At 35.3% G+C, this 15,400-nt stretch overlaps 1 protein-coding gene across 7 annotated transcripts in view; it reads right to left on the bottom strand.

Moving 5' to 3' along the window:
• The window catches only part of LOC109858738 (multidrug resistance protein homolog 49), an 82,352-nt gene that overhangs the window by 56,515 nt on the left and 10,437 nt on the right, over window positions 1-15,400 (bottom strand). For 4 of the 7 annotated variants that reach the window (XM_020436279.1, XM_020436282.1, XM_020436276.1 and 1 more), the window contains 2 exons: window positions 13,247-13,658; window positions 12,039-12,294 (listed from right to left, as the gene is read on the bottom strand). The gene's annotated coding sequence lies outside the window, so the exon portion shown is untranslated. Of the gene's footprint in view, window positions 1-8,802; window positions 8,909-12,038; window positions 12,295-13,246; window positions 13,659-15,400 lie in introns of those variants that run through there. The other 3 variants (XM_020436284.1, XM_020436281.1, XM_020436278.1) reach the window with 2 other exon arrangements.

Consider the following 15,400-nt stretch of genomic DNA (forward strand, 5'->3'; position numbering starts at 1 on the left):
TTAAAATAAGAAACTCTTCTTGGCGCCTATTTTAGTATAAAATATACTTAAAGTAAGTGGGATATCCTCAAAACAAGAATACCATTTTTTCGGTGTATATATAATAGAACATTTCAGCATAATATTCTGCAAAGCGGCTCGTATGATCTTATTCTTATTCATTTCTTAGATATGCGCTGTTTAACAAAACTTCGTACAAAACAATGATGATAATTAAGATGTTACAACAAGTAAGGCACAGCTCACATGTTTGCGATACGACTTGTTGTAACATCTTAATTATCATCATTGTTTTGTACGAAGTTTTGTTGAACAGCACATATCTAATTTGATAAGAACCTAAACTGAAGGTCGAAACGTTATTTATATGCAACTTTGAATAAATAATATTATCATCACATATTCGCACAACAACACCTGTGTATTTAGTTCCAACTGCCTGTTACGTTGAAATTTACATACTTTTGGAACTATTTGTCTTTTCTCTGAGTAATTTGTAAGTTCATAATTATTTGAATTGTACGTTATGTTTATAATTGTGGAATTGTATTGAGAAAGACCTGATACAAGGTCGAAAATTGTTTTGCAAGTTAAGTTCAATAAATTGATTCAACCACTTTTACACATCTGTGTTTGCTTCAACAGCCATTGATAACGCCTTTGTTTGTTAGAAGATACAAAATTGCGTGGAATTAATGTAAATGGCACGTGTCACATTATCCGTGTGAATAATCGGCTTCAAGGTTCTCTTTCGTCTTCAAGGTCTCAATCGACTTAATGGCTAATCCGTTATTGAAACGTAGTCGTTTTCTTTTTTTTTTTTTTTTTTTCCCCGAGCATTTAGAGAAGAAATCCGTAGACTTTAAACAGCTGTTCTTTCCTCTGCTCTTCCGCTAAAATAACTCCGTTCGTATCGATTCTGCAATCATCTTTCGTTTGATCGAGAAAAGTAAGTTATTAAAGAGTTTGAAGAAACTATTATGCTACATTAGACTCGTCGTCTTTAAGAAACGATTGCGGCAATTTAGCTAGAAATTTGTGTCGGGAAAAAATAAAACGCGCTTGTGAAAAGGAAGTTTACACGTTATATTGAACGTCACGGATGCGGAAAGTGTTCGATAGAGAATGACAAAAATAGATAAATGTTTCTCTCGGTGAATATAAATTACGTATATTACATATCGTGTGATTTCAAGTAAATATGTTTTCCTCGCTGACGCGTACACGCGATATACTATATATGTATATATGCAGATTTTATCGAAAAACAGAAAATTAATTATTTAATTTTTGAATTCAATATTTTACGAGAAATTATTTTCTTTCAAAACGTAATATTATGTAACTTCATTTATATATCTCGCGCTTACTGATTAAAAATTAATCCACCGACGCGTCACAAAACTGTTACAATTTTTGCACGTTATATATTACGCGTCATATTTTCAGCAAAGCCGGTAAGGTATACAACGCGCACGCGCATCGCCACGAGCACGGAGAGACAGACAAAGATGATTGTTAAATCCAAATCAAACACAGAAACGATAATGAAGGATCCGTCTCGACGATATATATACATGTCGTTTATCGCAATCAGCCGTGGATTAGAATTTCCGCCGACGTTTCGGATTCTGTTTTCGCGCTTAAACACGCGACAAGCTGACGCTAAACGGTGATATATATACATCAATCTCGACGATTTGTCGATCGTCATAACGGATAGCCGTTCATATAGTGTGATTCGGCACTCGCGAGATTCGGCATTTCCGCGCGATGAAACGAATGCCAACCGAACTGAAAACTCTTACGATGTGAAACGCGCGTTCTCGAGAGGTCTAAAGTACTTTAACGTGAAAGCTCCACGCGATCGTCGGTATCTTGTTGCAGAACGGGAAACTGAGTTGCGGTGGAAAAGACCGTTAAATTTGAGAATTTCAATTTGACTGCCATCAAGTGGATGTTTATCCACTTCCTTTTGCTGAATATGAATAAAACTCATTACCGTTTAATTTCGAGAAATATTTGCTACGATCGCAAGAAGAGAAGGAGAGAGAGAGAGAGAGAGAAAGAGAGAGAAATGGAGAGAAACAGAGAAAAAAGAAGAGAAATATCCCCGAATCAAGAAGAAATTCCATTGCAACGATCCAACATGCAGGCGACCGTTATTTATAGTATTTATCTAACACAAACGTTTCTTTCTTTTTTTTTTTTTTTGGAGAGACTCTATTTTTATCACGGTCTTATAAGCGCGTAGATATTTATACCATAAATACATATTCGGGTGCGATCATAAATTTTGCGCGCGATACAATTACGCGGTCCGACCACGCGCTCCCAATGCGCGCGTCGTAAAAATGAAACTCGCGTTATTCTTGAATTACAGTAAGCGCGACGATACCGCTCGTTCTCTTAATGTATCGCGCACAATAAAATCATTAGATTTATCTTCATTGTTTACATTGTGTATAAAGTTTTTGAAAACATTATTTAAGTCAGTCAATAAAAAAATCGGCGATGTATGTATTTTGTCTTGTCTGCGTTGGAAAATTTCTATCTTGTAATTTGTATTTTTGTGCATTCGAAATATTATATAATCAACAGTTCGCTCGTGAAATTGTCAATTAAGTTGAAACAGGCCGATACACGAGCAATAATCACAAGTTGGTCGTGTATAAGTATTGGATTTATTATCTAAATATCACAAACGTGATGTAAAGATGTTGTAAAGATTACATGTCAGTACCATGACAACTGTTTGTAAAGATTACATGTATGTCAGTACACAGTTTCTGAATAACTATAAGTTTACAACATCTCCGCTGTGTTGAAGATGCTGTGTGCGACTCTCATGTATTCTATATTTGAGTGAGTAATTGTTAATTTAATTTTGAAGAATATGTGCGCTAATTAGTTCGATTTTGTCAGATTACATTGTATCAAATAAGCAAGTAAATAAGGTCCCATCGAGCCAATAAAAGGATGTTAATATAAAAAAATAAATAATTTAATGAACGCGCTTTAGATAAAAAAAATAATACGAAATATTTCGACTCTTCCCGAGTCGAAATTTAGCGTCTACATTGAACCTCAATTTTTGAAAAAAGGAAATTTCGGACGTACAGCAGCGTCAAAGTAAGATCTACTTTCTCTCTTACTCCTACATAAAAAAAGAAAAATTGAGGTTCAATGTAGACGCTAAATTTCGACTCGGGTTACTCGAGCCTTCTTCAGTCGTGAATATGACAGATTACGCGGTATACAATTGATGTCAAAAAATGAAAAGTAGTCAATGTTAAAAAGCATCGCAAAAGTTGGCTGTTGTAATGGATAAAATTACATTGAGGATGACATTTAGGATGCCAGATAGTCAGACTCTGAGTCTATATATTTACATAGCGAGCGTTTCTGTTATTTATTATTTTTTCTTCTTACATTGTAACATTCACACTGAAGAAATCCGATCCTAAGGACTGAAACGTTTGTGATATTTAAATAAATCCAATACTTATACACGACCAACTTGTGATTATTGCTCGTGTATCGGCCCGTTTCGACTTATTATATAATCGCTATATCATCAGGTAAAATATCAAAAAAACTTTGTATTTTGTTTCAAAAACAGTTGCGTAATCTGTACGAACCTTGTCTTATATATATTGGGGTATTCCCTACTCTCTGTACTAACGTTGATGCGATTCATGAAGAAACCACGCTGCATACGTTTTCACATATATATTTCAGGATGAAACGTCGGAATGCGCGGTGTCTCGAAAAAAAAAAAAAATAAAAAATGTCGACCTCGCGGGAGTGGTTGAAAACGCGACGACGACGACGGAAGAACGAGAAAGACTTTTTTTGCTCGCTTCTTTTGAGCGCGACGTGTTCCGACCTCGTTTAAATTCTCGCCGGCCGGAGTAATGCGGAAGAAAATTAAGGAAATGAAAACGGATGATGCGAAAACGTAAGCACGCCGCGAGCGAAAACTTCGCGCGCACAACGAGATATTCTTCTTTCTCTGTCTTCTTATCACATACTCTTTTCAGGTTTCTGAAATGTGCATGCGAGAACGTCCTCCCGCGTGGTTTTTTCTCATCACGGCGATAAAACGCTGAAAGGATTGCGCGCTAAAAGTACGAAATTGCTTGTTCTACGCTGCTTGCGCGTTACGCGCTTATGTTATTTTATTATAAAATGTATAATACGTCAAAGAAATATATAGACAGTCTCAAATTGTCACAGAAATTGCAATATTATATTTGAATAATTGACCAGATGAATATACGCGCCCTCTTAAAATATCACAGCGATCCACTCACAATCGATATCGTAATTATCTCGATTAATCATATATGTATATGAATCGATATGTAAGTTCATTACACAGTCTACGTCGGCGCGAGTTTCCGATTAACAATGCAAATTTGTTACATTAGCTTCGCGATCGTTCCATACAAATCGTCACGAGATATCGCGCCGAAGAGATCGCAAATCTTTTCGGTGTGAAAAAAAATTAGCATATTCGAATTTGGTCGTCGAGTATTAATGCATCGACAGAACATTTTTCCGAGACTCTTCGGTAGGAATTAATTAGTAAAATAAGACAGTAGTATAGTATGGTAAAATAAAAGTGAAATAAAATAATAGTGTAAAATTTCTATATTGTTTACAGTCAATCGTTTCTAAAAACCTCTCTTTGCGCGACACGCGACAACGAGGAAAGTAATTTTCGCATCGTGTCACGACGTATCGATGAGATCAATTTAATCGTTCCGCGAACCTAAATACCGGTTTCCATTTTGTTGCCGCTAATTATTCTCCCGCGAACGAACGTTTAATCGAGCGCGGTGGAAAACACCGGATTCAGGAGATACGGAAAACCGCTGACGCACACGTGAGCATTCCACGTGGTCGCGTTAAGCCCGCACGATGGCCAGCCAAGTATCAAAGAGAGTGGGAAAGAGAAAGAAAATGAGATGCGCGAGAACTCATTTGCGTTCTGTCGGGACAACGCGTCGTTACGTTCCGACCCTACTACTACCGTTTTTTCTCTCAATGAAAAAAAACGTTGCAAAAAAACAATAAAGTGAGCTTGCACGCTGCGTTGACCATTGACGATTAATGCCATTGTTGCAGCGCAAGGTCGGCTTCGTTCTCAACCGCTTAGTCACAATCGGCCTCAACCATAAGAGAGTAGATTTTCTTCTTTTTTCCACGCAATAGAGAGACTTCCTTTTGCTGGTTTTTTTTTTTTTTTTTTTTTTTTATCTTTTGTGTAATATCCATAAATAATGATTTTATTTCGCAAACAAAACACGTAACTTCTTGGTAATCATAAAATATCGTCTTCGCGCGCGGAACGTTTTCAAGATAAATTTTCATTTGTATTTGCTTGCAATATGATCAACACAAAGGTCATCGTTAATTTAAGATGTGATCGAGATGAAAAACAATGAAAATCGATTAGTTTCCGACTGCGAGCGTTAACCAAGCCGAGACGGTGGCAAAGTGTCGCGGCTCGCAAGTAAAACGAGATAAGACGCCTTTTCGTTTGGTTAACGTAGCAAAATTCACAACGTAGAATTCTGCGGTCGGTTCTGATTAATCGGTGAATCAAGCGGAAGGAAAGTCCGACTACTTTAGCGTTTCAAGGGCGGTTGCGCGTGAGTTAAAGAGAACTCGCTCGGAGTGTGATCGGGAGTGTGTTACTCGCTCTTTTGTCTTTCCGCTGCGTTAATTCCAAATCGGATTTACGCACGTTCCAGTATATGTATATGTACATATATATATATATATATATATACAGAGTGTTTCCTCTAACTCGATCATTTAAGATATCTTTGCTGTTTGCAATGATACAAAAAAATATTAAAGGAAAAAGTTGTTCAAATTGAAGGAACAAATAGTGTGATACACAAAACATTTTTCTCAAGGTCATATTGTTTAAGATTTCAAGGTCATTACAATTTTTTTAAATTGGACGACTTATTTTCACCGACGTAGTAATGTAGTTAAGAAAAAAACAAATTCAACTGTATGTAAGATATGTTTACCTTAAGATAATCGCAAATACAAAAAAATCATATTTCTTTTAGAAAAAAATTAAATCAACTAAACAACTATCACACGTCTGCAATATTATTTTAGAAAAAGTGTTCAAAATGACTTCCGTTAACTTCCACACATTTTCGAATACGATAAATAAATGATTGTCTCGCACTTTCAATAAGTCGTTATAAATGCTAAGAAGAAGTTCGATAAATAGCTGGAAATGTTTGTAAACAATGAAGAACATGAATTACCGGCGATATAAACTAGAATCGTTCAGTGCGCTGTTGATATCATATCAAAGTGTATATATATATATACACATGATGCCTCGCATCTCGATTCCGAATGTCATTAACGAAAGATACGGCACGTCTAGTAAATCTAGCTTCACAATTATTACAAAAACCAAAGAGTTTAGCGCTAGATGTGATTTATCACACCGCATTAACTTACGAAAAATTCAGAAAATCAAATTGAACGGCAATAAACAGACGTGACAACCGTTGTACTCGGCAGCTCGGTTTTACAAATTTGACGGAGAAACGTGTGAGTTCAGGAAGTGAAATTTTCGACAGACAAGAAACTCAATGAAACACAGAGATAAGTATGTAACCAAAAATAGCATGTATTTCCGCGCGGTTTACATCGAGTGCACAATATAATTATCATAAATACGTAATTTATGTCGATAAGTAGAGCAGCGTGCGATGATCTTGATTTTGACATGTGTTATTGTAAGGAAAAATTGTTACGAACGGCGAAAATCGAATTTCTCTTATATGTATTATTCTCTTATATATGTTTTCGGATTTAACAACTGGTAATTTCACGACAAAACTGTATGCTCGCGCGATTGTCAAAGTGACAAATACGTTTACGATTCTCTGCGATACCCGTTGGTTGTCGGTTGACGACTCGACAATTTTGAAGATAAGAAAACACGCAAACATCATCGAAAACCGAGGTGCCGAGCGAAAGATCTTCAAGACCTAAGGAGAGTCCGTAGCCGTCGATAAGAATAGATCGAGAGACGTGGAAGATAGCGCGACAGATTGTTAAAGCTGTTCTTCGAGTTGTATCTATATATATTATTATCTTAGTTATAATAAAGCTAATTAATACACTTTTATATAAAATGAAGTGCCTATTTTATTTAATTAATTTTTTAACAAATCCTACATTATCAAGGTCGTGGCCTAGAGTGACCTTCAAAAGGTTTTAAGAGGATACTGGAGCCCGGCTTGTAAACTGGATAGAGATCTGTAAACCGACGTTTTTATAAACCTAAATTTCTATATTTTTTAATTTTATTTACTGCACAACATTAAAAGAGCTTCTACAGAAGCAAATAAATATACAAAACTATATAAAGCTTTTGAAAATGGGTATATAATGCTTTTTTGAACTTGTTTTTCATTCATAATGATAGTATATGGTATCAAATACACATCATCACGAACTCAGATTTCTCTCATCAATGAGATAGTCAAATCATAATTTGAATAGCTCATTCGATTTGTTTTCGTCGTATGTTTGGCGGTAATTCAGTACAAATACGTACATAACCTTAGAAATAATTCTACATATATGAATATATGGTGAGGTTATAGAAGAAAACTGTCTAAGAAAAAATTTGTGCTGAATTTTGACATTCTAAAGTACACCAGCAAATTCTTAACACAATTCATTTATTTCTGGAGAAGCATTTTGGATTTGATGCCGTAAATACGACACAGAATCTGATTTAAGAACGTCGGTTTACAGGTCGCTATAGTCGGTATCCAGTACCCTCTTAAGTGTAATGCTCACTGTTTGTTAACAAGTGATTAACAAAAAATGTTTATTAAGTTAAAGTTATAAACTTATGTGTCAAGTTTTTCCATAATAGAGCCTCTCCGTAGGAGAGAGGCGAAATAAACTCCAGGTATATACTTTCCAAGCAGTATTTTCAATCATTGATACTTTCCACATTCTCAAGTTTTGTTTTGTTTTTTTTTTTTTTTTTTATGTAGCTACGCCCGTTCCCTGCGCTCTCCCACTTATAAGCATGTACTTTTTTCAAGTTTATTGCAATATTTATCATTAGTTTTTATTTATTTTATACCAAACATGCTTTCTCCTCCGCTTACGGAGCAAAGCGAAGTCTGTAATTGTTCTGTTCCACGTGCGTTTTCGACTTTCCACGCAAAGCGAAGGTCAACCCCCTCTCTCCATCCTGCTTAAGGGTGAAAGAAAATCTACGATTATACTGTTCCACGTAGGTTTCCGAGTTTACAATTATGAGTTTACTTTTATGTATAAAAAACTTTATTTTATTGTCGTATCATTTTTTGTTAATAACTTTTTAACAAACAGTGAGCATTACAATCTTTTGAAGCTCATTCTGAATCATGACCATGTTAACACATGTCAAAATTAAGATGTCAGAAGCCGCTCCCTTTTTACCCAAAGACACGCTTTGGCGTCACTCTATACGGCACGAAAATTAAGAAAACTTTCACACAATAGAACGACAAATAGTAAACAGAAAATAATTTGATCTGTACACGGAAATTCAGACGATATACGCGACGGACCGTTGCGACCACGTAAAAGAGAGAAAGAGATCACTTGTAATAAAAACCGCATTGTCGTGACTCGCGTCGGAAACCGGAGCTAACGCAACTTTGAGAAAGCGTTCGTTGAAATTCGAAAAATACGAAAAATCGCCCGGACGCGGCACGCACAGCTGTCGAAGAATTTGGCGGCACTCACGTTTGTCGGCAGCTGACCTCTAACCCGTAACCTCTGCCTTTGCCTGGCGGATCGTCGGCACTTAAACACTTTTCACCACTTCACACGTGAGGATTCCGGCAGCAAGCTCACATCTCTTATACGGCACGCGCGACAGTGAGCGCGTAGCGCTGCGGCAATCGTCTTCCTCGGCGTAAGTCGCGCCGCCTGTCAATTACTTAATCAGATAGCTTGTTACGTGATGATTAACAGCGTACCGAAACTGTTTACGTTGCTTTTGCTTCAGAACTCGCATTATTTTGACTTTGTAACCTTTGTGTCTTTAAATGCGCGGTAGTAGGAGTTTGAAAGAGCTCGTATTCCGCTCAGAATTCGCGAACCCGTTGCTTCAGCGGGATTTCGGCCTGGTTGTTAAAATTAAGATGCGAGGATTAGTCTTTCTAATCCTCGATAAAGTTTTCTGGACTTTTCACATATAGTAGCCACAATATGCGCGCGCGCGCGCGCGCGTGTGTGTATGTATTTACACACATACATATCCCGAGTCAAAATTTAGCGTCTACATTGAACCTCAATTCCTCTTTTTTTATGTAGAAGTGAGAGAGAAAGCAGATCCTACTTTGACGCTGCTATACGTCCGAAATTTCCTTTTTTCAAAAATTGAGTGTAAAAAATTCAAAATTTAAAATTCAAAATTTAAAATTCAAAATTCAAAATTCAAAATTCAAAATTCAAAATACAAAATTCAAAATTCAAAATTCAAAATTCAAAATTCAAAATTCAAAATTCAAAATTCAAAATTCAAAATTCAAAATTCAAAATTCAAAATTCAAACTTCAAAATTCAAACTTCAAAATTCAAACTTCAAAATTCAAACTTCAAAATTCAAAATTCAAAATTCAAAATTCAAAATTCAAAAATTCAATGTAGACGCTAAATTTCGACTCGGGATGTAGACATCAAAACGCGATCGCGTGAATCAGCCGGTAATTATATCTCGAGATCGATCAAGATCGATGTGTCTCGAAAGAAGAAATAACACTTGAAGCAAACGTTAATTTATTTATAAAGTAGCACGAGGAAAAGTAGAGGAAAACAGTTCTGCTATTTAAACTTCTGCGAAATAGTCAGTTCTATTAATTTCCACGTGAGAACTGATCATTTATAATAACAGAGTCAACACTCTATCGGCAGTTTCTCGCGTGTATTATCTCACGTGCACGAAGTAAGCTTTGTTTGTGTCTCGGTTTTCACAACGAGCGTGATCAGCGGTGTCGTTTATCTCTCGAATGAAACTTAACACGGTTTTTGATTGCCGTGAATCGTTGAATCTAATCGAGATGATACGAGTGAAGTAATCATATAACAAATGAAACATCACCCGATGCACACAAACCGAATTCTAGCAGACGGAAAGTTCCCGCTTATGAGCTTATGAGCGACGCGCGTATTGGATTATCTTTTTTTGTTTGTGTCGGCATAAAAGTGAACAAACTATCGAAGAATTTCTCGGCGGCACTTTTTTGAGTTTTGCTAAAAGAACAACCGATTCGCGCCAAATAGAGCGCACTGTTTCGCGTTCAAAACTAGTGCTGGTGCACCTAAAGCGCCTGTTGCGTCAAGATCTTTCTATTTGCACGTGCACCACATTCTCATTTTACATTCTAATTTTCAATGTGACTCTCGCAAGAAAGCAATTTTGTGCGGAGGACATCTCTCGTATACGAAGGATATATATGTTAATTGTTTTTGTTATAACGCTACATTGAGATTGTCTAGATTTTTAAAGAAAGAACAATAATTTATATGGAAAAACTAATTATTTAAAACGTAAAGTGCGATTTCTTCAAGATGACGTATCTTTTAAAAGCGACTTCTTGCGACTCTAAGCGTGAGAAATAGATTGATAGATATTACATGATAAAATTATATTCAATTTGCAAAAGAAAATCCAAAATATCTTTAAATAAAAAGAATTAAGAAAATGGCAATAACAAACTAACACCAGATGTTCGGGTATAATTCTTTTATAATTCTAAGATTTTAAACAAGTTGTAACAAACGTTTCGATCCACTATGGGATCTTCTTCAGTGTTTTAATACAAACTTACAAAACTAATGATCTATTCAAGATTATGAAGAATATATGGATAAGAAAAAATACGCTATATAGATATTCAGTATGAGAAAAAAAAATATCTTTGATGCAAATCCAGCATCCTATATGGAGGGAAAAAATTATTTCGAAGTATATATGTGTATACATATATATATATATTTAAAAGCACATTCACGCACATCCTGCGAACGGTTCTTCATGTCCCTATATTCATATATTATTAGTTTAATAAGACTTATAGAGCCTGAGAGTAATCTCGATTTATCACTAATTGTTAAAAATATCTTTNTTTTNTTTTNTTTTTTTTTTTTTTTTTGAAAAAACATTGTAATGACTCGCGCAAAGCGAAAAAAAAACTGACGGCTTTCTCAGGCTCCAAAAAGTAAAACGGTTTTTATTGCACTTGGTCAGTTTGAATCGCGGAGTTTAAAAACGATCAGCCACACAAGTTGATTTCCTAAATGCAACAGGAAACATTGATTAATGCGAAGAGCTCTGCAAAATTTTTTTTCTTGGAATTTGCATAAATGACAGCTGGTTCTCTGCGCTCGAGAATACGCAGATGCCAGGTATAAATCTTTGGGACGATGCGAATCGAGCGGAAATTTCCATTTGCGTTCGACAACGCGAGCCGAAGTTGCTAAAGCGAATTCGCGAGACGCTCGGTGACCATGACGAAGGTTATCGACTCGAGGAATCGCTCGATCTACAGCTCACATACAATGTGTGCGTTGCTATTTCTATTACATGATCGAGTTATGTAAACTATGTAAAGCGAACGCGCGATCGACAGTTCGAATATTTAATGCAACTCGCTTTGGGAAAATAAACGCCACTTTGTCTTACTTTACGCGAGCGTATTTTTTGCGGAAATTGTCATTCGAAGAAGACCGTCTTGTGAATTTTTTGTTTAAACAAATTTAACATGCAATATAAAAAACATCGTTGTCCGTAATCCTTTCACACAACTTTTCTTTCAATTTTTTCAACAACTTTTTCATACAAAAATTGAAGAAATGTTGAAGACGTCACTCGGAACAAATGCTGTTACAAGTCGCAATGAACGAAAAAAACTTTATATTTCACAAATAAAAACAAAAGACATCGGAGTAACATGCATCTATGGAATACTACTTACCATTATGAGGAAACTCTGCCTGGTTAGGCACACGAAAATCAAAAATTGTTCAGAACCGAATTAAAACACCATTTGATGTTCTCGCACAATTCGATCACCGTGTTTGTGCGATAAGCAAATTTCTTCTCGTCAGTTTTTTCTGTGCACTAATATCGTAAAAATTACGAAATGAATACTGCACGAATAATACGCAAGAGAGATTGTGCTTCAGGTTTAAACCTTCTTCTCTTTATAAAGTTCTTAAGGTATCTAAAATCTGAAAAGAAAATAAAAGGAACATTATTTGTCTCAATTTGTTGTTAACGACATTTGAATTAGAGGTAGGAAAAGAAATGAGATTCTCGATTAGTCTTAATAATTGAACTCAGTTCAAGAAATGTGCACAAAATGCTGACAAATTATTGTTATATTGGCTGCGTAATGAAGTTGTTTGCTATTCGATTATTGGATTGCGTTGCCGTAAATATGTCACGCAATTTCTTAACAATCTAGCTTAAACGATGATAAATTGTTCCTACCACACGTGCGTTTTATATTTTCTTTTTCTTTATTTGATGATAAATGACTTTGTAAGTTTCTATTTGTTTTGCATTACGAACTGGCCTGATTTTACAACCACTCGAAACTGGATTTTTCTTTTGTCTCATCTGTTTTACAATTTTTATTATATTGTACAATTTTATTTTATTATGTAGAAAAAATGTGTTGTGTTAGTATGTTTGTTTAAAAATGATAAAGTATGTTGTTTGATATTAATATTGTCTATTTGTATTTATAGAAATTATTGTAAAAAATCTTTATTTTTAAATCTAGATTTGTCAGTTTTAAAATTCAACTGAATTTATTTTTCTTATTCACAGCGCAGCGTTATTGAAAAGCCAAAGAAATCGAATAACCGCGATTATTCAATTATCGCGTCGCTTCAAACTATTACATGACATATTTATAATCGCGTGCTACGTAACGCGGTAATTTAGTACACGCACAAACGATAAAAAAGAAAATGTTATCTTCATTCAGTACATATTTGGATATTGAAATTTTACTGTGATTTTTTTTTTTTTTGCAAACTTCGCAAAGAGATTGCGCGTATATTTCGTAACGTTACGTAAACGCGTCTTCTCTATCGAAATGCCAATCTCGTTTTATGTCATTGTTTTTTATTTTGTTTTAATGAAAAAAAAACAGAGTATTGTGTAACTACTCACCGTGTATATCGATAACATAAAAAAGATAGATCTGAATAAAATAGAAAAATGAAATCAAATCACAAATGTGTGATCACATGCGTGGAATCAGCGCTTATCTCCTTGGGTCAGTGAAATATTTTACTATATATCCTGTTGTTGTCGAACCTGTAAAACTCTCTTTAAAACACGTATCAACGCGCTTTGCGTTTCTATGTGAAATCGTCACTATGTAAAATTCCCAACTTATCCCGGGGCATACAAAATCCACTTTTGCATGTAGCTATAGTGAGAGCCAACAACGTGTCCCACATTCAGATTTAAAATTATCTCCCTATGTTATCTACAAACGTTCCCGTATATTGATCATTTTGTTATTGGTGTTCCCGATAAACCTCCTCTGCTTCACCATGTGGCCACCTGTCAATCGAGTCTGAAAAGAACGAGAATTCTGTTAGAAATATCTATACGAATATACAGTAAAAAAATTATTGTACATTACTACAAATTTATCTCATATTAAAATGCATTAATGTGAATCGCATATATATATACTATTTATATATTTATATATATACTATTTTCTGTTTACGGAACAACATTAGAATACAAAATGCGAAGATCGAGCTTATATAACACGCAAAAAGGTTCCCGTTTTCTGACATCTTTCATGTCAGGTCAGGTAAACTTCGCTCTTACACCGAAGATCGCTCGCATTGTCGGTCGCAGACACAATAGGAAATTTACATAAACGAAAGAAAATTCTTTGCGGCATGTTTGTCACTGCCAACATCGAGATAAGCAATATTACATATATTTAATTTTTCTAAGAAATATAACTTCTCTTTTTGTTTTTCTTTCTTTAAAAATATCCTTATAATCATGATACATGTGTTCCTCGCGATAAGAACAAACTGTTCTTTATGTCCTTAATCTTTTGTGTCTACATATCTATATAAATGTACTGTTTAGATATATGACGTTGCGTGCGGCGAGTTAATTTAGGCTAAACCTAAAATATACTACGAGCTCCAATTTTTTTCAATTACGACATGTCTGTGAGCTTATCAGCTGGTTCGCGCCGTTTGCTTTAAATTAGTTCATGCAATTTCCTATGCGCTATCAATCTCACGGATTTACGTAATCGGAGAGACAAAGAAATAAAAAAAAAACAAAAATATGTACACATGTACACGAAAAAAAAGACTTGCTAGAATAGCAAGAAATTAGTTACTGTGTGACCAGCAAGAAAAATTTACTAAGCTTATTAAGATTTATGTTTTGCCAACAAAACGTTTTGTTGGCCAAACAAAACGTTCAGTAGACTCAACAATTTTTCTTGCTGATCACATATAATAGCAAACCTATTTTTTCCGTGTAAGTATACGTTGTCACCGTTAAAGATAACGAATCGTGCGCGCGTCAACGTTTTCTTCAGATTATTCTAATTATTTTTAATTTATAATGATTTGTTTAAGAAGATGCTAAAGCAATAATGCTGATACTCCAATTCGACAGCCACTCAGCCGCTACGCTGTCTATACTAAATTCAAATCAAGAAGAGAACCGGATAAACCAAAACTCGTACGTTTCGCGCATCTTTCCTACAAGAAAGTCTCCCCACTCCACAGCCATTGGCTGTCAGCGAGTGTCCCGCCAATTTCGCACGCAACGCCATCCCTACTTTGCTCGCTTCTTCTCCTATGCGCGATAAGATTTACTTCTCGATTTGATTTTTTTTTGAACCCAGTATAGTAGGTAACTGTCTAGTAGGTGGCGCCCTCTAAGCAGATCGAGACAAAGATGGATGATATGATAGAGACAGGGATATATACATGTGTCTCTCCGGCAGTTCTGCTAGAACCAGGGACTTATTACCGGTATGATTTCAATACCGGTATTATACTAAAGATTGTATACCGTTACCGTTATAGTACCGAAACCGATATGTACCGAAAACCGTAATAAAATACCGGTATTATTTCGGTATTCCTACTAATGGTATTCTTAAAAATTAGATAAGTTAATTAAAGCAATTTTTGTTGCATAATTAATCTTCCTACCGCTTATTGGATTTATAGACCGACAAAATATAAAGACGCTTTTTTTTATAAACCAATTGAAGCAGCTGTTTATTCATGCTTTCTTTTATTACGTAGCATGACTAATGTAAAG

Source organism: Pseudomyrmex gracilis, unplaced genomic scaffold, assembly GCF_002006095.1.
Source record: "Pseudomyrmex gracilis isolate BER0280 unplaced genomic scaffold, ASM200609v1 scaffold_221, whole genome shotgun sequence".
Classification (NCBI taxonomy): domain Eukaryota; kingdom Metazoa; phylum Arthropoda; class Insecta; order Hymenoptera; family Formicidae; genus Pseudomyrmex; species Pseudomyrmex gracilis.